The sequence below is a fragment of the Vicugna pacos genome, chromosome 2 (assembly GCF_048564905.1).
Source record: "Vicugna pacos chromosome 2, VicPac4, whole genome shotgun sequence".
NCBI classification, from domain to species: Eukaryota; Metazoa; Chordata; class Mammalia; order Artiodactyla; family Camelidae; genus Vicugna; species Vicugna pacos.
In genome coordinates, this window is record NC_132988.1 from 90,744,880 (window position 1) to 90,770,660 (window position 25,781).

Genomic DNA, 25,781 nt, shown 5'->3' on the forward strand with positions numbered 1-25,781 from the left:
CCCAGTTTCTGTCTAATTTTACTAGCTGACCCCTCCACTGCCTGATCCCAAATCTAGGGTAGGATGATGTCCCTTTAAAACTAAAGTTGAAAAGTGAGCCGTAGGTCATTGGGAAGCAGAGAAGTAAGACACGTGGTGGGCATGGTAACAGCATGTGTGTCACTAAGACACTGCACTTTCTTAGTGAACAGTAACACCAGCAGTGATGGGGTAATGCTCCCGTTTCTAGGACTGTATTCCTCCCTTTCCCCCTTTCTCTCAATGGGATAATCTTACACTATTCTCTGCCTAGAATGAGAGTGTTCAGTGCACACGTGAAAAACTCACATAACCTCCAGTCTGAATGGAAAAGATCTAGGTATGAGTTTCCTGCTCCACAGTGAGTGAGACCTGAGTCTAAAAAAATACCATTAGTATATTTACGTAGAAATTCTAAGGGTAACACAATCTGTAAATTACCCACACATATAAGGTATTTTTATAAAGTTGCTTTTCCATGCTACCTTCTTTAAGGAAAATTAGCATTTGTTAGACCAACTGTCTTTATCATTTAAGACATCATTATAATCCCACCTTAAGAAAACATATTTATGTTCTGAAATACTCTCTACCCCCAAAGCATTGTTTTTCATTCATGCTTCCTTTTCACTCACTACATGTAACCTGTGTAAAGTTACTCTGAATTCATTGCAAAGTAGACCAGGATTAGTGAAACAACTCAAATTCAGAAGTTCCCAGTCAACAATAAATGATACTGACAGAGGTTCTGAAATGAAGAATTGAACAATATGCCCTAGATATTATAAAGGCTTTTCTGACAAGAAAAAAATTAGTCTAAGAAAGAAATAGAGGAGTTTATTTCAGCTAACTTGAAGATTATAACTCGGGAGACAGTCTTTCAGAAAGCACTGAGGACTGTTCCCCCATTAGAGGTGAAAGCAGTTATATAAATTTTTGAGACAAAAGGTCAGTTATACATCAAAGTAACATACTGACAGTTTGCACAGCCCAACAAGGTGAGTAGTAGGTTATCATAACCCCTTACAGGATTGAGGAGGAATATTATCTCCTAAGAAGCTATCGTGCTGGTGCCAGGAAGAAACTGCTTTTTTTGGTGAGCAGGCATTCCTGTGTCTTCTAAAAGGATCCAGTTAATGTTTAATGCAGATGCACAATACACACTAAAGGTGAGGGGATATTGGCTCAAACAGCAGAGAAAATTTGATGTTAAATTTTTCTTGTCTTGCCTTAAATATAATTTTATTTTGTCAGCTTAAATAAATATATCTCAAGTCAATCAGTAAATACAGAACAGAAAAATTAAGCTCTGGATGTCTTAATGGGTGGTCTACTTACATGAACTGTCCCTAAGTACATTTAGATCATTAATCAAGACCAAAGCTATTCTGTCATTTTTGTTTAAATATGGGGAACTCAATAAAAATGGTAAGGCAATAAATAGCCCTTACTATGACCTGTATGATGGGATTTGACAAAAAAAAAAAGGAATATACAGGATTAAGATGAGTTAGTGAAGGTGACTTTTAATCAGGCATCAGATTTGGTTCAGGAGAGAGAATTAAAAAGCAACGTCAGTGATGGGTCCATCCATCTCATTCAATTATTCAGCGAATGTTTCTTTGAGCACTGTAAGTTCAGAGGACTTAGTGGTGGCCAAGATCGCCCCTACAGAGCTCACCCTCTAGAGAGCTGTCATCAGCCTGGTGTATCACAGCCCTGAGAATGGAGGATCATTTTCCAGTGGGTACCTGGCCCTGGGTGGTTTTAAGAATTTCAATTTCTAAATGTGATATGTACATATGGTGTTAGAGAATGTTCTAATTTCATTCTTTTACATGTATTTGTCCAGTTTTCCCAGCACCACTTATTGAAGAGACTGTCTTTTCTCCAGTGTATATTCTTGCTTCCTTTGTCATAGATTAATTGACCATAAGTGTGTGGGTTTATTTCAGGGCTCTCTATTCTGTTCCATCGATCTATGAGTCTGCTTTTGTGCCAGTACCATACTATTTTAATTACTGGAGCTTTGTAGTATAGTCTGAAGTCAGGGAGTGTGATTCCTCCAGGTCTGTTCTTTCTCAAGATCGTTTTGGTTATTTGGGGTCTTTTCTGTTTCCATCAAATTTTACCATTTTTGTTCTAGTTCAGTGAAAAATGCCATTGGTATTTTGATAGTGATTGCATTGAATCTGTAAATTACCTTGGTTAGTATGGTCATTTTAACAATATTAATTCTTCCAATCCAAGAACATAGTATATCACAGGAAGTTGCAAAAATAATCCTGTGTACACTTCACCCCACCTCTGCCAATGGTGACATCTTTTATAACTGTAATGTAATACTCAGGAGCATTCTTAGGGTATTGGGTGCCTTGGAATGAGATTAAATTCCGTGAAACAGAGGAGGATGACATAGAAAGAATAGAAGTTAGCAGCACACACTAGTGGTATTCATAAATTTGTCATCTCCTATATTTGCACCCAGTACACAGACTTTGAGCCCATGAAGGACTCTGGGCCAGATACACTCAGGTTCAAAACCAAGCTCCACTCTTCATCGGCTTTGGCATCTTGAGCAGGTTATGATGCAGTTTAAGGCTGAAAATTAAGGCTCAGTATCATGTGCTGCTTTTTTTGTGTACGTATCTGATAAAACCAGGAGGGCCTTCGGTGGCCTAATACCAAGTTCCCCTCCCCAGTCTACTCCTGGGCATGGTCGCCTACCTGAACAACCCTATCAAAGGGACCAGGCACGGGATACTTAACCCCTGAGTATCAAGTTTCAGTTCCCTGCAAGCCTCAGAAATATTCAAACCAGCCAAGTCACAGCCTCTCCTGGGAATCAGGAGTCACCCCACCTCTTGATTCTATGAAGCTGCCTCCCAGAGCCCCTGGTTGTTCACTCTGCTCCTGAGTGCACCCCTGTGTGGTCCTGCAGAGCAGCGTGCAGCATCCTCCTTCCCTCACCGTGAATATATGTGACTGATGAACTGCTGTCAGTCTCACCTGTCCACCATCAGGTGTCTTGGGCTCAGTCACCCCCAGCCCCATAACCCTCGGGCAGGGATCCCTCCTTTGCCAGCAGGATGACTAGGAGATGATCGAAACAGAGACATCACCTCTCTTGTCTTTTAATCTATAAAATGGGAATTAAAACACTGCTCCTCTCCCAAATCAGATAAATCATCTTGCACAGTCTCTGGAATAAGTATTCCCTTACTCTCCCTGGAGATGGGGGCCTCAGATCTCAAGAACCATTTTCTTCACATTGGCTTACCTCTCCTTTCTTTGAACTCTTACAGCAATAATGGCATTTATTACCCTAACAATATGTACATTATCTCTTCATATGTATTCATCCTTACCGCCACTCCCAAAATGGTAAGAGAAAAGAGTCTATCTCATACTACTTTCCTATGCCTCAAAACACTTTACACATGTTTATGACCATAGCAGATGTTCAATAAGTAAAAATAACATTCACTGAATGCTTACCAGAGGTCAGGGCCTGAGCTAAGAGTCTTACTATAACTTATCCTCACAATGTACAAGACGGTGTTTTATTTACCTAATGCTCCATAGCAAACTACCCCAAGCATGGTGACTTAATGCAACAACAATTTCATTATATTTCATGATTCTGTGGGTCAGAAATTTAGTCAGGACTTGGAGAGGTGAAACATCTACATAATGTCGGTGAAGGTCACTCGGTGTTCTCTGGCTGGCAGACGGACTGGTCTGGACAACCCAAGATGACCTCGCTTTCATGTCTAGAATCTTGATGGAGATGGCCAGAAGGCTGGGCTCATCTGAGACTGTCAGATGCAGTATTTGGTGCACTACTGGTGCTAAGACTATTTACATAAAGACTATTAACATGAACAAGATGGCAGCTGCAAGACCTTTATGACTTAGCCTTGGGAGTCCCATGACATCACCTCACTGTATTCTGTTGGTCAAGTAGTCGCAAGCTCACCTATTTCAAGGAGAAGGGATACAGACCCAACCTGTTGATGGGAAGTGTGTCATAGAATTTTGGGCCAGTTTTAAAGCCACTACAGATATTATCCCAACTCTAAAAAGAAGTAAACTTAGAACTTCGAGTTTACTTTCCATACGTCATGCAGCAGGGCCACTGTATTGACACCTGAGACAGTGTCTGCCAGTCACACTCCAAGGAAGGGGCCTTTAAGGTACCTGCGTTACTTACTTAATTAAGATACTATATGTTGAAATCTCCTAATGGTCTTCAAAGAACACCAGTACATAAAGAGAGAGCTGCTTCCTATAGCCCACGTGTTTCTTAGACAGATGCTCTCACAAATCAGAGCATAAAGTTTAGAGTAGACAGGAGACTGATCACTTTGCCAGAGCTAGCATATGGTTATGACACTTTTATAGGAGTGACTGAAACGATTTGGGAAGATGTGTCTAAGTCGTGTCCCATCACCAAAGATTACAAGCTACCCTTAAGGAAGACTGATTTGGGGGCAACCTGGCTACTGTGGTCGCTGTTGAAACCTGCTTTGAATTTGTATATGCGCGTCTTGAAAAGCAAAAAGTTACTATAGTCTGACTTTTCCAGAAACTGTTTAACTATCATGTGTAATATTAGTGCATTTAATACGTGCCCCTACGACTAAAGTGCGTGTGTGTTTCTACTGGGAAGCGAGGCTGTTAAGAGACAGTATTAGCACATTACTTTGAACACATTACTTTGTACAAACGTGATCCTATCTGTGGGAGATTCTGACAAGCGAAGTGACCTTAGAGGCAGAGGAACATCATGGCAGCAGCAAAAAATGCAAAAGATGGCGGCACGGAACTTACGTCCCTGATGAGAAGTCCACTGAAGCATCAAGGGGCATAGGAACGAGGCGGGTGATGTAGGAAGGAAGCACTGGAACAGCTGATGGAAATTTGAACAACTGCCAAATGCATCTGAGACCCTGTTTCCTTGTATGTAAGGTGGAGGTGATAACACCAAAGTAAGACACAGCTGCAAAAAATCACAGAGGCTGCACTTTCTCAGTACTTCATAAGTGCTGTTTGGTGGTGATGTTGATTAGGAAACTGTAATTCTCGGTCTCCTCTGATCAACTGTCGGTTCCGTGAATGGAAGAAACGCGCATTAAGTTCCCTGCTATATTGAGAGCATCTAGCACGGGGCAGGACACATATTAAGAACCTCATCGCTCTTTGATACATAATGCATGAATGAATGAATAACTGGGACAGAAGCAGATGACAGCAAGAAGTATCAGGGTTAGGGAAGATGCCGTGGCAACATCTCCAGGTGGATAAGAAAATGAGCTTTGGAAAGAGACTTGCCTTTGAATATCAGTGGTGCCTCTTAAGAGCTGAGGGCTGTTGTGAGGATCATAATCCCTCCCTAATGGGTTGTGGTGATTAAATGAAGAACTGTGTGTAAAGGGCCCTGCACTGGGCGTGCACAGAGTGCACACTCCACCACTGACTGTTGCCATTGTTGGTGTTGTAAATAATCTGGGTTAGTGCCCCCTGTCCCATTCCCTGGCTTTCCTCCTCACTAGGGGGCCAGTGCACTTGGACATACACCCAATTAGAACAAGAATTTGGTGAGCCTGTTAGAGTTCACGGGCATTCTGCAGACCTACGAATCTGTGCTAATTCTACTGATTGCTTTAATCTCACAGCAAGTGTTTTTTAACTTAGAGAGGATGCTCAGCACCACAGGAGAATGGCTGTAAAGGCCCACATTACAATTATCAAAGTATGCTATTTTAATCTGAAATACAATGATTCACACTTAATGCCACCTCCTCCAGCAGCTGACATGTAGGCTTATTTGATTTAATTTTATTTTTTGTTCTCTGTAATGGCTTGTCTCCATTAATTACACACGAAGCACATTCCTCCCCAAACAAGCTACAACATTTCAGAGTTCTCATCATAGAATGTCAAACTCACAATTGATTCTGTAACTCAAAGATATGGTTGCATAGTCCCCTAAGTTCTGTAATGAAGCGTGTATATTGTGTTTCCTATTATACTAACCCTTGGCTTTTTCCATTATCTTTCTTTTTAAATTACAAAAGCAACACATGCTCTGTTCTACACATCGATTGCTGAACCCAAAGAAGGTATTCTCTGCCGGTATTGTATTTCTTAAATGCGCTCTATAGATTTTAAGAGTTTCATTCAAATGTTAAGTCTGATTCAGTCAATACCCAGTCTCTTTGCCTTCCCTAATAAACAGAAAATACCACATCCTACCTCAAAGGACTATTGCTGGGAAGCTTTTGTCTATGAATTTTCTGAAAATAAGTACATGAATAGTATATTTGCAAAAGGAAAACACAAGAGGGCAAGAAACTCAAGGAACAATGTTCACCTTTACTATGGTAAGGGAGGAAAGATTCCTTTTCTTACCAGCCTGCTAGGTTCTCCAGCTGGGGCTCTGTAACTGGACAGGCAACAGACAGATTAATAGGAGAACAGCATACAAATTTATTTAGTATAAATTTTACATGGGAGCCTTCGTAAGGAAATGAAGAGGAAATGGTTAAACCTGAGCATTTTTATACCAGGTCTGGTGAAGAAAGCCATGGAAAAATGTAAGACAAAGCTTTATGAGCTAAGGAAATAAACTGGGAGAAACACAGCAAGGCTGTGTGTTCGGATTCCTACCCGGGTCCCTCATCTTTGGAGATACAGGTGTTCATTTCCCGCGCTGTAAGGAGGACGCCTCTCACAAGAGGGTTTTATGACCTACTCAGGGAAGAAGGGGGCGTCAGAGAGTCCTGCCTGCACTTGCAGTTCTCTCATATTCTTTCAGGTTAAAATATTCAGTATGCCATATTTTGGGGTGGTGTGTTCTGAACCCCAAGATAACCAGCATCTATCTAGTGCTTACCGTATACAGGAGAATTGCCTATATTGATTCATTTAATTCTCACAACCATCCTATAAATAGAAACCTCTGGGATTCAAGCACAGATAAACTAGAGCTCAGAAGACATGCAAATTAAGCAACATAAAATATTAAATTTCACCTGCTGGGTTGATCAAAGAGTTTTCCTTCTATTACTCAATGTTGATAAAAATATATAGTAAAACAAATTTTCCATAAAGTGATATGAAAATACAGATTGTATATCTTTTCTATAAACTAATTAAGAGACTGAGTAAGTTCACGTCCTTTAGTCCATTCATTATTCTTCTAGAAGTCTGTCCTTAACAAAATATTAAGAGATGAGATGAAAATCTCAGAGTGATTATGGAGAGATGGAATCAGACTGCTTGGACTGGATTCAAGCTCTACCAGTTGCCAAATGTGTGATCTTGGAAACTTAGCTACCTTCTCTGTGCCTCAGTTTCCTCAACTATAAAGTGAATGTCATGATAGTACCCATCTCTAAGGACCACAGGAAGGATTCATATCCTCAATCCACATAAAGTGTTTAGAATGGTACCTGGCACACAGTCAATGCTATATAAATGCTAGATTATGAACCAAGTATTCACTGCAGTATTATTTATAACAGAGAAAAGAAATTGTGAACACTTAAATGCCCTACAATTTATAAATAGTTGAATACATTGGCCACTTAAAAATATTTCCAGCTATCCATGGATAAAATAAGAAAATCTTTATAAGTCAGTATTACATGCAGAGAAAAGAAAACAAAATCTTACAGAGAGTAAATTCTCAATCATGTACATAGATATATTTGTGTGTTTATATGCCTAAAAACTTTTGAAAGGAAATGTACCAAAATTTTCAAACAATGGAAAATGTTGGTGTAACATAGATTATAAACCTATTTCTTTTTTGTTCTACAGGTTCAGCAGTATTTCTGATACTGTAAAACTAGTGCATATGATCATGAGCTCATTTCTTTACCTACAAGTTTTAAGGTGAATTTACATAAATATTTGAGCTAACTTCTGAGACTTTCCCCTACATGTATCATCACTCTACTGTCTTTGTGGGATAATGTGCAGCATTCCCCATCTTCCCTGGAGGGGTGGCGAACCAGGTCACCACCTTTGAGTGATGCAGGGCAATCAGGCAGTTTAGACAGAGCCAACTCTTAGGTTTCTCTGTGAACCATTCCACGTTGAGAATGACAGGCACAAAACCTGAGAGAGAAAGACAAAGGACGGCACGCTTCCTCATGTGGTTCAGGAAGCCACTGTGGTTTGTACTACAAACTGAAAGGGGGGAAAAGCAGTGCAGTGACCGACATGGGCAATGCGCGGATAAAGGAAAACCGGCACTGTGTTAGTGGAGCTTGAACCTAACTTTAAAAAGAAATTTACGTGCTTAAGGATTTAACAAAGCAGAGTAAATCTGAAGGATAGACGGCAGTGAAGGACAGCGTCGTTCATTAAATACCTACTTTATAACTCGGATATCAGGACATATCATGAAATTTTAATGTCTTCTCATAACACAATCACTTGAATTTGACAGTATTTCAGTTCTTATCTCAGGAAGGACTGTCATTTCCTGGCTGAAATACTTATTACGTTATAAAATTTTCCCCTCAATCTTTGGCAGTTATTTTAATTCCAACCTGGCCACTTGTGTTTTTACCACATTACTAATAGCATTCTGTAAATATCTTCCAAAGTTTTATATAAAGGTGGCAGAATGCAAATTCTAAAAAGCATATAAACCTCCAAAATATAACTAGGTTGTCAGGAAAAAAAAATCTGTTGGCAACATACACAGGAAATTCATTTTGCAATCAACCTGGGTCTTATCGAGGTTCTGTTTGCTACACAAATATTGACAAAGTAGAAATCTAAGAGGTGGCTGGGATTATTCACTAGGTAACCACCCCACTGTTCTGTGGTTGAGTAAGTGGCATCAGCTAGAGTTAACAGAAAAGGAACTCCAACAACTCAACGAGCATGCCTATTTTATCTACAGATGATGAAAAAAGAAAATACTGTTTTCCCTTATTTAATGTACCAATCAATCCAACACAAAATAAATAGTTGGGCAGTTGGTTTCTGTTTGCCTTTAGAACATGAAAAATCAAATTAAGAACATGAAAAATCTGATTACGCAGTCTTGCCCAAAGAGATGGAAAGAAGATATTGGTGATTTACAGAAAGAAGCCTAAAAGTGTTTAGTGAACAAAAAGAGGAGTGGAGGTGAATGTCTCCTCACCTAGAGCTACAATGGAAGTTAGAATGGAAGAAAAAAAGAAAGGCACAACCGCCAAACTGGCCAGGTGGTTGGTGGCAAAGTGGCCCTTCATCACCCTGGTAAATCCATCTCTGTTCAGCATCTGGTTAGCAGATCTGTAGACTAGAAAACCTGATTAAAACACACACACACACACACACACACACACACTATAACAACAGTGATTTATTAAAGAAAATAAAAATTAACTGGAATTCCCAACACCAAGATAAACTACTGATCTTATTTACTTCCTTCCAGGCTCTTTCTATGCACAAACACTTTTAGAGACAATATGCTACCTCACTGTACTAGGAAGCCTCCAGATTTATGCCACAATTTTAGTTACATTTAATGTATTCATTTGATAATTAAGAGCCTGGCCTTTAGAATGAGACAAACTTGGATTAATATCCAGTAGTTTGAAAATACTTTAAATTTTTCCATGGTTTACTTTCCTCAGTCATAAAAATGAGGAAAATAGTATCTTCTTAGAGCTCAAGATTCAGTGAAGATTTGGTGACATGATGTACTGAGAGCACTACATATAGGATAGGTCACACAGGAAGCCCTAAATTAATAGTAGTCATTTTAATTTTAGATGTGTTTTAAAATTAGCAACGTAAACAACTTGGCTGTTAACTTGCACCAAGTTACTCTTTGGAAACTTGGATTCCCGTACCTCCAAGCAAGAACATTGTTACCCAATGCACACACTGACCAAGGATTGCTGCCTCACACTTCCTCAGCATTTCCAGGCCCACTAGCTGACAAAAGGAGACAGTCTCAAACCAGTTGCCATTATTGGAAAAAAATCTAAAAACAACCCATCATTTTAAACACAGATGCCAAATAAATACATCTTTACGCAGATGCCCCATTTACTATGACTTACAGAGAGCCAGCATTCACTTGGTAGCTAGAGAAACTAGGTTTGAATCCCCACTCCACGTCCTCCTGGCTGCATGTCCCGAGGCCAATCACTTAACTTCATTTGGTCTCAATTTACTCATCTATAAAATAGTAAATAAAGCTTAGAACAGTAAAACAGTAAGTGAAGCTGGCACTAATTTATAAGTAAATTTATAGCTAATTTATAAGTAAAGCAGCATCATGCAGAGCTTTGCGGGATTCACATCCTCAGAAGCACTGATTTAAAGATTATCTTAGGACCTGATCCCCATGAGAATGAGAACCAGATCTCCCAAGATTGCTTTCCGTGTTCCCTGCTGCCATCCACAGCCTGTCTCTCTCGGTTGCTATGCAAATGTCTGTGGCAATTCCAGGTATCATGAACAGATGCAGTTCAGTGGAGGAGAGGGGCATCTCTTCCCATGAATATCCTTTTATTAGCAAAGAAAGCCTTTGCCAGAAGCTCTCACCAAAGTGTCCTCAGATCCCACCAGCCAGGACTGGGTGGCATATCTGGGCCTAAACTAGACAAGAGGAATGAGACGACCACGAGCGACCTAGACCAACGATGGTTCACCCTAGGCATATGGGGGAGTGGAAAACTGAACCAATCGAGGTGGAGGGTGTCTGCCGAGAAAATGAACTCGGGGATGTGGGGAGAAGGCAAGGAGAATGGCTGCTATGGGCAACCCACAAAATCTGCCACCAAATGATCATTTCTCAGTAATGTCTACCCTATGTGAAGCACACACTGTGTACCAGACACTTGCTCTGTGTGAATTATAATTCTCATAACAATCCACTTTAGTCCTGGCTTTTGTCCCTGTCACTCCAATGCAAATGCACTTGTTTTGAGTTGCTGTGAACAAATCTATCCTGATACTTACCTCTCAGCAGCAACAGATATAATTAACCTCTTCCAAGACATGTAACATTTTCTCCTGTTTCTCCATCTGCAGGCTACTCCTTTTCAAACTCTTCAGCTGATTTTTTTCTTTTCCATAAGGCATCTAAATGTTAGGGAGTGTCCTGTTCTCTGTTCATTCTTTCTCCCTGAGTCATCTCTTCCAGACCTATGGCTTTAAATATCAGCAAATTTATATCTCCTGCCCAGAGCTCTGCCTTGGGCTCCAGCTCACATATTCTACTTCTTATTCTTAGATACCTAGTTGATATCTCTATTTGGATCCTAAAATACAACTTAGACTTTACATATCCAAAATGGAACTTTCTTTGCCCAAACCAGTTTCTTCCCAAGTCTTACACCAAACTGGTCCTTCCCATCAAACAAAAACCCTAGGATTTATCCCAGACTTCTCCCTTTCTTAAACTACTCACATTCAGTCTATCAGCAAGTTTTTGTCATTTCTACCTCTAAAATATATCTCAAATCCATCTGTCTGCCACCATTTCCATTGTTACTTCACTAGTCCTGGCCACCATCATCTCTTACCCTAAACACAGGAATAGCTTCCTAACTGTCCTTCCTGTTACCATTCTTAACATCTACCCCTTAGTCCATTTTCTACACAACAGTCCACTTTTTAAAATATAAATCAAACCATGTCATTACATTGCTTGAAAGTCTCCAACGATTTCCACTGTATTTAGAAAACATCCAAATCCTTACTATGGATGAAACACACTACATGATCCAGACTTGCCTTCCTCTAGACTAGTCTTCTGATGGTTCTTAAAACACTCCACGTTCCGACCTACTTTAAGGCCTTTGCACGGCTACTATCTGTCCAGAAAGTACTTGTTCTGAACCCTCATAAGGCTAATGCCATTTTATCATTCAGGCCACCCTCAATGTCACATCCTCAGAGGAGTCTTCTCTAATTATCTGGTGTGATGTTGGGCTGCCTCTATCAGCCAAGGCATTCCCACCACATCACCCTGATGTATATCCTACGTAACACTCATGACTATCAGAACTTTTTTTTATTATATACTGTTTGTCTTCACCAGCTAGGGATTTTGGGTTCCTTATTCAACATTGTATCCCAGCATTTAGAATAGTGCCCAGCAAAAAGTAGCTACTCAATTTTTCTGGAGTGAATAAATGAAACACTAGAAGGTTAATATTTTTATCCCCAATGCACGGATGTTGAAATTGAGAATCAAAGAGGTTTAAAAAATGTTGTCCGAGGTCCCCTAACTTGCTACAGGCAAATCCACATTTTAACATAAGTGTCATCAAACTTAGCCAGTGTTCCTTCCACTACTCCACTGAGAATTCAAATAACTTGTTTAGAACCAACATTAATATTCTTTTCTAACTACTCTACAGTTTTCTCAATGTGATCAAAGTTTGAATATTGCTAATTTGGTAGTAGTAACAGTTAATTATAGGAACCAGTAAGAGTTAGACCCTGGAACACTGAGGTTAATTCTGCTGAGACAAGAATTCCAGGACTTCAATCAAATGTTATCACTGAGTAGAGATTAAATGGAATGATATTGTACATTGAGGATCACGTGAAACTTCATAAAAACACAATCAAAGCACTATGAAATTTATGACTTTTTAAACCAGAAGTCCCAGCTTGAGCCCAAATTATTGGAATATTTTTCTTTTTTACAAAGCATATTTTGATTTTATAAAGCATATTCTTTATCTCCTTATGTCTGTAAGGCTTCCTTTTAGCCTTTCCAAAAGCGAGGTGGGGCAGGGGCAGCTGGTTACAAAAGTCTAGTCCATGAAAATGCACATTTACTGAGCACATTTGCCACAGCTGAGAGCTATGACTGCTTTGAGACCAAAAAGCCTGTTGTAATTTATGATCCTTTAAAGCCTTAAATAGAAGTATCAATTGAACTCAGTGCATATCCGAGAGTCCGGAAGCTCATCCAGTGCTGCCTCCAAGATCAGAAAGAACCTTGGGGAAAACCAAAATCCACTAGCAGCGCTGACATATCAGAAGGAAGCTAATAATGTTGGAACACCCTGCTGGCCAACAGTCCCCTGGGTTTCCTTAAGCCATTTCAGAAAATATTACTGTCCATCACTCGGCTGGGCTTCAGAGAGCCACATGATGGAACTGGCTCTGCTCCCAGTGATTGATGCAAATGTGGATTTCACGGACAGCAAAATGCTTAGCCTGGTGTGAAGCTCTAGTTCCCAGTGAAAGGAAGGTCGGCATTCTATTTGCCTCAAGGCTTCGCTCATTGCCCCTCGGGTGTCTCCAAACATTTGATGTGGCAGCACTGAGTTTTCCAAACATCCAGTTTTATAGCATTGTATATCTCCTTTCATGTGTCATCAGGTTCTACTACTTAAGTGAAAAATGTGTTCTCCTGGGGCGCGCTGAAAAGCTAGTGTGCAGTTTGCAGGGTTTTAGTTGCAGTACTCAGAAATTGCCACGTGGGGGACAAGCAGCTCTGCCACCTGGGCCCTGTGACAGCTTCTGAGAGCAAAGCCCCCTGGTCAGATCAGTTCCCTTCAATATTAAAAAACAAACCTACTTATTGTTACCGGGGGGGAAAGGAGATGGGAAGGGATAAATTGGGAGTTTGGGATTTGTAGACACACACTACTATATCTAAGGGACAGTAACAAAAGGACCTACTGTACAGCACAGGGAACTATATTTAATACCTTGTAATAGCCTATAATGAAAAAGAATGTGAAAAGGAATATATATGTATAAATGAATCACTATGTACACTAGAAATTAACACAACATGGTAAACCAACTATACTTCAATAAAAAAAATCTAGATATGGAACAGCAGAGTCTCACTCTGTAAGTAAATATACACTCACATATATATGCATAAGTATAGATGTATACTTATATGCAGAAGTCTTCTAGCTAACAAGACTTGAGAAACTCTCAACCGAGAAACTTCTCTCACTTTGCCTGTTCTTTCTTCCTATCTAGTGACTAGAGGTTCTTTGAGGAGCTCAAAACAAAGGAAAGGTCTCATGTCTGGAAGAACACAGCTTCACTGACACATGAACGGAGCAGGGATGTGTCAAAAGCTCAGCTCCTTCAGATCAGATAGGAAAAGGTATTAGTGAAAAGTACTTCTGCATATTTGACATCTGAGCCACACAATTGTTTTTTTTTTTTTTCACGTTCACTTTGAAGTAACGTCTTTTTCCTTTTTCTTACTCTCTTTTTTCTCGTTGTTAAGGTTAAAAAGGGATGTGTCGAGCACGTCTAGATAAACTGCATAGCACAGCTCCCATTTCTCCACTCTGTCTGAGTCCCTGCCTCCCTCTTTATTCATCTTGACATAAGAACCTTTATTCTTGCCAAAAGAGAGGCAGCTGAGGTGAGAAAGCTAGTTTATGTGTGTGTCACCACTCTGAAAACTAAAAAAGGAACCAAATTATCTGAGGAACACCGTAAGATAAAAAGGAACTGCTATAAATTTATCTGTCCAGATAAAACTTCGAACTATTTTTTTTTCACTGTGAACTACTTCTTTTCACTTGTCTTCAGAAAATGGCCAAAGGTTATAGTTTGTTATAACAGGTCTTGGATGTCAGAAAGGCACCCTTAAACTATGATCACAACAATATACATTTATACACACACACACACACATACACAAGAGAGGTCATTCATTCAAATCCTAAGAAGAAAACCAGATAGGCAACAAGGATTTATTTACTTTACAACACAGGGAACAATATTCAGTATCTTATAATAACCTATAATGGAAAATAATATGAAAAATAATAATATATAATTGAATCATTTTGCTGTACACCTGAAACTAACACAATATGGTAAATCAACTATAATCCAATAATAAAAAATAAAACGAAGAAGAAAACCAAAAGTCATGATAGATCAGACCCTGATCGGTACCATGGAGAAATACCAGTGTTGTGGGCTTGTTAGCACAGAACCATCAAAACAAAAAGAGTGGGGTCAGGCAAGCCAATGGCATTTCCTTCTGTGCCAATCACCAACTCACCAATCAATCACAGGAATTCTCTGAACAGCCTCTGACGGCTGTACCAAGTGTTCACAGCTGGTCTGGCAAGCAGAGCCTAGAGCCCAGAGCAGCAAACACACTTGCTCTTGGTCCAAAAAAGGATACTTGAGGAGAGAAGCCAGCTCAAGAACCTGGTAGCTCTTTCCACTCCAAGGACAGGCTGCCCTGTCTGAGCCAAGACCAGCTCCCCTATTAGTCTATGAGATCTCCTTAAAAATATATAAATAAATGTAATAAATTAAAAAATACAAGATAAGACAAGAGCAGTCAGCACTGCAGGATAGGGCCCAGTGCAGGGAACTATGGAGCGGTTCATTATGAGAGGTAACCTTCAAGTCAAGTCGGGCTGAAACTTTATGGTGATGGCTAAGGGCTCACTGGTTTAAACAGCCCCTAGGGAGGTTAACTGGTCTAATTCTTCTATTCTGCTTCTGTTAAGAGCTTAGGCTCAGGAGTAACTGGTTTGACATGAGTTCTGGAGGGAGTGCCCTAACATTCTAAGTCTGACCACTTGAACACATCACTTAAGCTGTCTAACCCTGGTTTCTCAGCTCTCACGTGGGACTACTTCCCAAGGTTGCCGGGAGAATTAAATAAAATAGCCAGTGTGAGAGGCCTAGCACACAATAAGCCCCCATCATCATCAGCACCAGGAATATGCTCATTCTCTCTGCTACAATGAAGAAAGTAACTCTGTCCCTGGTAAAGGTCGAAAGCGCCCTACACACCAGAGGACGTGGGTGAATCTGTCAGCACCTTCCTCTCCTCCTTCTCCACTGGATTTTCTAGCAGCACATGTTCACATTTACTAACATGCCTTCTTTTACAAAGGCCCACCTGATTTCACATCCTCCAGCTCACTGCATCTTCCCTCCTTGCCTGAAAATGATCTCGAAATAGTTAGACGCACACGTGGTCCAACTTCCAACGTCCATTCTCCCTTCAACCCACCCTGTTGCGACTTCAGCCCCTACAAGTACTTTCATTCTGCCAACTCCAGCGGACACTTCTCAAGCCTCATACAACTAGAGCTCTCAGCCACTTTCAATACAGTCTACTACCTACTGCTTGAAACCTCCTGCGGTCTTTTCCCCTTTCTTATAACATGGCCTCCTATTCTGTGTAAGTGTCAGATTTCCTCTCTGTTCAGCCCCCAGCCTCTTTGGGTCTCACTTGCATTCTCCCCATCACTGATCACATACAACCCCATAGCTCTTCATATCTCCAGCCAAAATCTCTCTCCTTGACTTCCCTTGAAGTCTTCCAAGCACCTAGATTTACCACGCCTAAAGTGAACTCCTAATATTTATACATACACCTCCTTATATTCTCCCCCAGAAGTCACTGCAGTTCCATAACCCACACATCCATCTACTTGCTTGCTCAAATGAATGTTATCCGTGGCCCCTCCCATCCACATATCCAATCCTTTGTCCATTCCTGTGAAGTGTCCCTCTAAAATACTGGCTCTCAGCTGGGGAGATTCTTACCACCTAACAGACACTTGGCAAGGGATCCCTGCTTTGCCTGACATTTCTGGTTTCCACAATGGGGGCGGAGGTGAAGATGGGGAGCAAGGAGTACTGCTAGCAGACAAAGAGGCCAGGAATACTGCTAAGTATCCTACAGTGACCAGGAAAGCCCTACAACAAAGAATCACAGAGCCCAAAATGTCAGTAGGGTTAACGTTTAAAACTCTGCCCTTAAATATGTCATGAATGTGTCCAGTTCTCTCAGTTTTTATTGCCAGCATCCTGGCCCAACACCTGACTCTCTCTGGCTCTATTCCTTCAGTCCTCTCCTAAGTGGTCTCTCACCTCCTTCCCTCTGGCCCCCACTCCCTCATCCCTTTCTCTGCACAGAGTAATCTTTGTAACATGCAAATCTGACCCTGTTAAAATCCTACCTCTACCATAACCCCCTTCAGTGGTTTCTCCACTGCACCTAGCATTGCAGCCCAACTTCTAATCAGGTCCTGGGCCCTTGCCCACCTTTCCAAGGTCACCAAGCACATCATGCTCTCATCACTCAGTCTGCCTGCAGCAAGCCAGGCTTCTTTCTCCTCCTTAACACACCAGGCCCTCTGCTTCCTCAGGGCCCTGGCCTTGAATCTTCTTCCTCCCACTCTTTGCCTGTCCAAGCCCTACTCAGTGTTCACTTCACAGTAAGCCTCTCCTCGAACGCTCTATGATTCTGACAGCACTCTTTCCTTCCATTCATGATGCCTGGGACAATTTATAATCATATTTTTGTGTGTTTATTATTTAGTGTCTGTCTCCCTAAACAGACTGTAAGTGCTTTAAGGTTCAGGCAGTAAGAGAATGAGAGGATTCTGGGATCCTGGGGTACATGGTCTGGGCAGTTCAGACTCAAGGATGGAGGAATTAAAGCAATCTTCACTTATTTCCTTAGGTCTCATGCTATTTTCAGTGAGCTCCTAAGCTTCATCATGGGAGAAGAGCGCATCTGCCGGTAACTGCTGACAGTGGAGGTCCATATGGAATGTAAGTGAACACATCCACGTGTCCCCATCTCCAATGATGCAGCCTCAGCTTCGCTCTCTGACCACCGTGATGGGCATCCTTAGATCAGTGGTGTGGTGGCTTGTACAGACACACAAAAGCACTTCTGTTGCTTTCCCTTTGTAATAATTTATCATGAAATATTAATTTTTATACTTTTCTTTACAGAGAGTACATATGAATCTCTGTGAAGATGGTGAGAGGAATTCTAACCTTGAGAACACTTAAAAATGTTATGACAGGAAAGCAAAAAAGGAAGAAACAGTCAGTGTTGAGGGGTTTGGGGGTTTTTTTGAAATTCAAAAATGGCTTTGACTTTCAAAACTCTTGCTTCTGAAGTCCTCATCAGAAGCAAGAGTTTTGAAAGTCAAAGCTGCTGATTTGCAAGAGTTTTATTTTGTTGAGACCAAAAAAAAAAAAAGCTCTTGAACTTCAAAAGGGAAAGTCCTCAGGGAAGTAGTGTGTAGTTGATGCTATAACAAGATACTAGAACAGAATGAGACTTCAGATCACCCAGCCTCTGGGGAGACTGAATGAGCTCCTCTGGACTAAGAAAGGATTGCAAGATGGAAAAGAACAAGGTGTAATCCTGGTGGAGGCCAGTAGATCTTTAAACCTGACCAGACCTGGGCAACCATGTGCAGAGAAACAGGGTCACTTTTGAGAGAGAACTGAACACAGCTGGTCTCCGACACCAGAAAGCTGCATGGGAACAGAAATGAGCCATTCAAAATGGTGGCCACTAGGCACATGGGGGTATTAAAGTTTAAATTAATTTAAATCAAGTAGGATGAAGAGTTCAGCTCCTCAGTCTCACTAACCATATTTCAAGTGCTCAGTAGCCACACGCAGCGAGGGGTTCCCTAGCTGCTCTGGACCACATGGAAACTTTTCCATGATTGCACAAAGTTCTAGCAGGCAGCACTGTTATACAGTCGGGGCCCCTAACAGCAGAGGCTGAGGCAAAAGGAGGCACACACCACATGTCTAAATACTTAAAACTTAGGTCAAGCTAACAAATTGTTAAATAAAGTTGTGTTCTACCCGCCTACTTTGACAAATATACTCATAATTACCTGGAAATCCAAGTGCAAATTTAGAATTCTCAGATACCTCTGAGTTCCACACTGACCGAAATGTAATGGCACAGAGACAGCCAGCCCCTGGCCCTCAACCCACATCCCAGACCCTTCCCATCTCACCCACAGCTGCACCTGACACTGTGAGGAGCCTTCCACCCACACACGGACATCCCAGCATATGCATTCAAGTTCTATCACACCACTGAAAGCAGGGGAGTATAGGCACACCTGCAGCACAGCCCACCCTAAGGAGGAAGAAAACAGTCCCATGTGGGTCTCTGGAAATAGGGTCAGGATCTTTTAGATGACAAGATCCCAAATAAACAGAATAGAATTGTACGGTCAGACCACCGAAGATGGCTGTTCTCTTGCTCTCTGTACATCCCCTGCTCGAACAGTGCCTGCTTCCCCTACACCCAACTCACCTGAATTACTTTCCTACATACTTGCCCCAGGCCCCAGCTGGTGACTGCTCTCATCAAAGGGGCATCAAGGAGATGCCCCTCTGCTGGTTTCCCTGGTAACCGATGAGCCAACCTGACGTCAATTTCCCCTATAACTGCTAACCTCCCCCTCTTCCTGGGAGTGAAGCCTGCCACCATATCCTGCCCACAGTCTATCACACACGATGGGGAGTCTCTCCAGGACCTTGCTTCAGACATGTAAGGTCCCCGTATCCATTAAACTACTGTCTCTGTCACTGACTCTGGGCTTTTTCTCCAGTCTCAAGAAGGGGCAAGTACAGGCTTTGAAGGTCTGCAGGGTGCAGCCCAGCAATAATCTACACAGATAGGGGAAGGTGCAGGCTTCTGGTGGCCATGTCCCCTCAAGCTTATAGACTCTTTATTTCATGATGGATCACAGCCAGAAAAGGCCAGAACAGGGTCCTGTAAGGGGGAAGACCCAAGGCAGGTGCCCCTTTACTCAGAGTTTAACTCTAGTTCGAGCCATGTTGCATAATCCTGTTTAAGAGTCAATACCACAGATCTTAAATGGGCACTCAACACTGCCCGATAATCCTACTGGGTTCCCCTACTTTATTCACTACATCACTCCTCTCCTCCAACCTCCAGCACACTCTCCCGCTCCTCATTCTCAGCTTGCCTCATATTTCACTGAGAACAAAGAAACCACCAGAAGGAAATGCCATTAGTTTTCCACCAAGTCTAACTGCAGCCTGCATCGCTACCTACACTGCCTTTTCTTGTTACGGTGAACAAGCTCTTCCTGCCAGCACCAAGGCCAGCTCTTCTGAGTTCCATTCCTGCTTGCCTCTCAGAGACCCTGTTTCTGTAACTGCAACCTCTTCCTGCTGGATTATCCTCAAATATGCTCTGCTAGTCCCTTCCTTTAAAAGGAATGCGCGCGCACACACACGCAAAAGAAACCCTCACCTAATAAATGTTCCATTTACGGCAGACTCCTCATGAGATTTCTCTTCAGTTGCTAACACCTCTTTCTCACCTTTCATCCTCTTCCACTTACTCTTATCAAAGGCAATAACTTTCTCCATCTTACCAAATCCAGTGGTTACTTCTGGGTCATCGCTTGTGCGAATGCTCAGGATTATGTGGCACAGTTGACTATTCTTTTATTCTTAAAGCACTGTCCTCTTTTAGGGTCTGGATCATAACATTCTTCTGGTTTTCTTTTACCTCACTGGATGCTCCTTCTCAGTTTCATCTGCAAGTGCCTCCTCTTCTGCTCAGCTTTTAAATATTGGAGTTGCCAAGGGTTTGGTCCCCACGCTGTCTTCTCCAACCTATCTACAGTCTCTCCCTAGGTTATATCATTTATTCAGATGGCTTTAAATACCACATATATGCTCTCAAGTTAATGGTGTCCAGACTTGTATATTCTACTGCTTTCTTGACAACACCACTAGAATGTTTACATTGTATCTCTGAGCAAAACTCTTGCTCTCTCCACCCCGAACCTGTTCTTCCTCCAGTCCTTACACCTCAGTAAGTTGTTCCACCATTCACCTAACTGCGCATTCCAAAACCTAGAAGCTATCTTTTATTCCTCTCACTCATTTCCCATATCCAATCCAACAGCAGCCCTGTCAAACTACGCCTTTAAACTATACCCCAAATGTGTTCATTTTTCACCACCTCCATCACTGTTACTGAAGCCAAGCCAATATTATCTCCCAGCTGGGCCATAAAATGACCTCCTAACTGATATCCCTCTTCTACACCTGCCTCTCCACAAACCACTGAACCATTCTGCACACAACAGAGTTCTGTTTGCCTGTTTTAGTTTAATTTGATCCTGTCATTTTCCTGGCTAAAAGAAGTGAAAGTGTTGGTGCAATGGTGAGCAGTTGTCATATGTTGAATATATTTAAAGGCATAGATGACCAGACTGCTACTGGATTGGAGGTGCTTCCCATTACCCTTAGAATAATATCCAAGCTCCTGGCCAGGGTCCATAAGCCCTGAATGAACTGGCTCCTACCTACATCTGCAATCTTACTCCATACTTCTCTCTCCTTCCAACACCTAGTTCAATCCACGCTGACCCTAGTTCTCTTTGAGCCTCTGTACTTGCTCTGCCTTCCATCTGGGATGCTCCATCTCCAAATCTTTGCATGTCAGTCTGGTGTCAGCTCAGATGTCATTTTGATCCCCACCCCCACCACGAGCTAAAGGAGCTCCCCAATCACTATCATCCCACCCTGTTAGCATGTTTATAGAACTGATCGCTTATTCACACTTTGTTTATATTTGTCTCCTTGTTAATAATGAGAGAGCTTGATTTAGCTTATTCCCTGTAATATCCTCCTTGAGTCTCGGAAAGAGCCCAACCCCTGGAAGATGCACAATAACCATTTGTTGTGCTACTAAGTTAGTAAGTTTAGGAAAACATTTTAATGACACTTCTGTTGAGGATCCAGGTTAGCTGTTCTTCTTGTCATCCAGTCAGAGGGTGCTCAGTGGTAAGAATAAGTCATTCGATGATCAAATTTCACATTTAACAATCACAGGCAGAAGTGATGTCCATCTGGAGCTGGACTTTGCTAAACCTAATCTCAACTGCTTCATATGGACACATTCCCCTTTGCAGTGACCCAAGAGAATCATAAAGCACCCAAAATAGGAAATGGAGTCCTTGACATCAAAAATAATGGTGATTCTATGAAAGAAAACACTCTAATATCTCTACTTACAATAGATTAGGCTAACATGAAATGCAACTGCCATTATATCACTTGTATTACAACCCTTTGAGAAATAATGTCTTGGTTTCATCTGATACCTGCTAGTGGCTATGATGACCAATATTTTATATATACTCATAAGGTCTACACCACGTACAGTAGAATGAAAGAAATTCAAAAGGATGCTTTAATTTCACTTAATGACTGATCACTTTGGTGTCTACTTATATAACTAATGTAATTAATGGTAGCTCAGTGGATACATTTGAGCTGAGTGAAGAATTTGGTACAGTCCTCTCCAGGACTGGCAATAAATTTAAAATGTCAGCTTTCCTTTTGCTGAAATGCATTGAGGGAGCCATGAACAATCCAAAGTACTTTGTGTTCTCTGTCAAGTGAAGGGACAAGTATATGCCACTTCCTGCAGCACCACGTCTCAAATGCCAATGTGAAAAATATCCTTTTCTTCTAAAATTTTACTCGAGGCTAGTTAATAACAAGGCCCCCAGTCGAAGCCCAGCGGAGCAATCAGCTGTGACTGTGTCCTTTTGTCACAACATTGAGAATGTACCAAAGATGGAAAGTTCTTCTCTGAGTTGAAATGCTCCAGGGCATATCAGGACTACTAAGTCAAATTAACACATTACCAAAATGAGGGTGTGATCATGGTCTCCTACTTCCAGAACAGACGGCAAAATAACATGGAATACTGGGTTCCTCTACCCAGTCCTGGAGCAACACAGAAGCAGGAGGGGAGCATGGGTTACAGGAACTAATGCACACTCAGAACACAGACTCCTGAAACACTGGGGACCAGATGCTTTCTCTAACTGGATTAGGTGTAGGAGGTAGAAGACTGACTGCAGCCTGGGGCCAACGAGAGCCAAAACCAGTCATAAGGGAAGAAAACCTTCCAGGTCGGCTCTTTCCTCTCTCCACATTAGTCTGGGATGATCGTAGCCTGGCCTTTCAGAAATCAGCAGTATCAGTTCAAGTCGCCCTGTTGAAGGCATTGCAAAATCTCTGCTAAGGTGAAGAGCAGATCAAAATATGTGAGCTCCTTGGACAAACTGGAAAACCCGCTCTCCAACCTCCCATTCCCTCAAACCCCTAAACTGGTAGCTTTCTTCCAAAGCCACTTCTCTTTGTTTTTTTTTATAACTTGTTATCGTATCTATTTTATCTTTTTAGACCTAATATTTTATCCAAATATATTTGACATATAACATTGCATAACTTTAAGGTGTACAGCACGATAGTGATAATTAGTACTTCCATCACATAATTATCATTTCTCTTTCATTGTTGGAATAATTAAGATGTAGCGCCTTAGTAAGTTTGATGATTATAATACAACCTTGTTGGCTCTATTCACCATACTGTGCGTTAGATCTCTAGGACTTATTTCCTACATGTTGTAAGTTTAAACCCTTAAACAACATCTGTCCTATCCCCGTACCCCCATCTCCTGGTAACCACCATTTCACTGATCTCATTTAGCATAATGTCTCTTAATTAATTTAAAGGTGAAACTCTGAGTTGCTTGGTGAAGTGATAGCAAATCAGAGTGATAGCAGCCGTAGTTTTCTGTATCTGGAGATCATATTCTCCCCTCTCCTTCAACTCACCAAGGCGGTCAGCGATTAGGGCTTAGTCTTCAACCCTTCCCCATGCACATTGCTAGACCCAAGGAAGTACGAGTCCATGAGCCAAAAGACAAAAACAAGCAAACGAGGAAAAACACACCTGAGCACTGCAAGCATTGCTAAAGAAAACAATAAACTGAATCACATAAGTGAAGCAGAATTATTGGAAAAATGGGCAAAAAAATTCAAAATAAGCCTAAGAAGATAGAGACGATATTAGTAACATGCAGCAGTGATGAGAAATTATGATGAAGAAATGAACAGAAATATTAGATATGAAAAATATAATGGCTGAAATAAAGAGCACAATAAATAAGTTAGTTACCAGGATAAATGATTTGAAGAATAAACTAGTAAGTTTTACCCAAAAAAGTATGGACTCTCTCAGAAGGCAGCAAAAAAGGATAAAAGGATTACAGATATGTGTGTGTGTAACATCTACATATGTATGGTCACATGTAGGTAATAGAGTTCCAGAAGTAGAAAAAAATGCAAAAAAGTTAACATTTGAAGAAATACTGAAGATAAAATTGCCAGAATTAAAGAAAGAGATCTCAGACAGAAAGGCTTCTAAACTCATAGGTACTAAACAGGAGACATAAGGAAAAATCTGAGTATTAGTATATTACTATCAAAATAAAGGATATCAAAGACTTGTTAAGAGAAAATAATAAAAATTTACAAAGAAAAGGAATGGATCCCCTACAAAAAAGAAAAAAAGAATTAGATGGGCATCTGCCTTCTCAACCACAACACTGAATGTAAAAAGTCAGCACAATTTTGAAGGTAATAAAGGAAAAGAGCTTTCCTCTTAGAATTTTCCATCCAAGCAAACTATAAATCAAACATGAGAGCATAATAAAGTATATTCTTGGGCACTGAAGATCTCAGATGGCTTATCACAGTAAGATCCATAGTAAAAACACTCTCAAAGGAAGTAATAGCAAGATTAAGGGTGGAGTCCCAGGATGTGCTGCTTCAGGAGATACAGAAAGGGGGCTGAAATCTTCTGGTAATTGTACTGGGTTGAATAGTTTCCTCCCAAAAATTCATGTCCACCCAGAACCTCACAATGTGATTGTATTTGGAAATAAGATCTTTGCGGATATGATTATTTAAGATGAAGTCATACTGCATGAGGGTGGACCCTAAATCCAATATGACTGGTGTCCTTACAAAAGAGCAGAGGAGACATGGAGGCACAGCCACACGGGAAGAGGGCTATGTGGAGAAAAAAGGCAGAGGTCGGAGTGATGCAGCTAAAAGCCAAGAATGCCAGGATGGTCTGAAACCACCAGAATCTAAAAGAGAGGCAAGGAAGGATCCTTCTCTAGTGCCTTCAGAAGGCACATGGTCCTCTGACACCTTGATTTCAGACTTCTAGCATCTAGAACTATGAAAGAATCAATTTCTGCTGTCTTAAGAGATGCAGATTGTGGAAATTTGTTACTGCAGCCCTGAGAAACTAATATTGCAATATTTATTATTGTCTTTTAAAAAACAGAGAGATTTAAAAAAAAAAAAAAACCTTCTAGAACCAAGTCAGTAAGCACTCTGTTCATTTAAATGTGCTTGCTTTGAAAAAGCCCAAAGGTGCTCAATTCACTTTAGGGGTTGCTCAAAGTATCACTTTGCTATCAAAATCAGACAGTAGACAAGAAAAATTAGAAGCTCATTTAACTAACTGCAAAAACAAATTGTGTTAAAAGCATTTACATAGGTTTTATTATGTCAGGCACTTGTCTAAGCATACGTAATTGCAATATGTAACCTGAACATATGTAATTCAAAGACAACTCTTTTACTATTATCTCTATTTTACTGATAAGGAATTTAGACATAAAAGGGTTCTGTGGCTTACCCAAGGTCATACAGCTAGCTAACTGAATCCAACAGTTCATTTGAAATAAAACAAAAGGTTCACATCATGCTCAAATAAGGTTAACCCCAGAAGTGCAAAAATAGTTACACTTGATGAAACTCATCAATGCCATTTATCTTATTAGCAGAGTGGGGAAAAAAATCATATCATTATTTAAAGATGCAAAGAGACTTTAATAAAGTTCAGGACCTATTTATTTTTTCAAAAATCTTAGCAAATTAAGACTGTAAGAGAAACTCCTTGCACTGATAAACACATGCCAAAACCTTAGAGCAAACACTATATTTAGTGGAAAAACAGATAACATACCCTCCAAATTATGGGACAATACCCAATATCACAACTGGTTGATATAGTACTAGAAGTCTTACCAATACTAATAGGTCTTATTAATTAAAATAATTAAGAAAAAGAAA

At 40.9% G+C, this 25,781-nt stretch overlaps 1 protein-coding gene across 4 annotated transcripts in view; it reads right to left on the reverse strand.

Annotated features, from left to right (window-relative positions):
* GRXCR1 (glutaredoxin and cysteine rich domain containing 1) overlaps positions 1-25,781 on the reverse strand; it is a 298,219-nt gene that overhangs the window by 162,981 nt on the left and 109,457 nt on the right. The gene's annotated exons all lie outside the window — the stretch shown is intronic.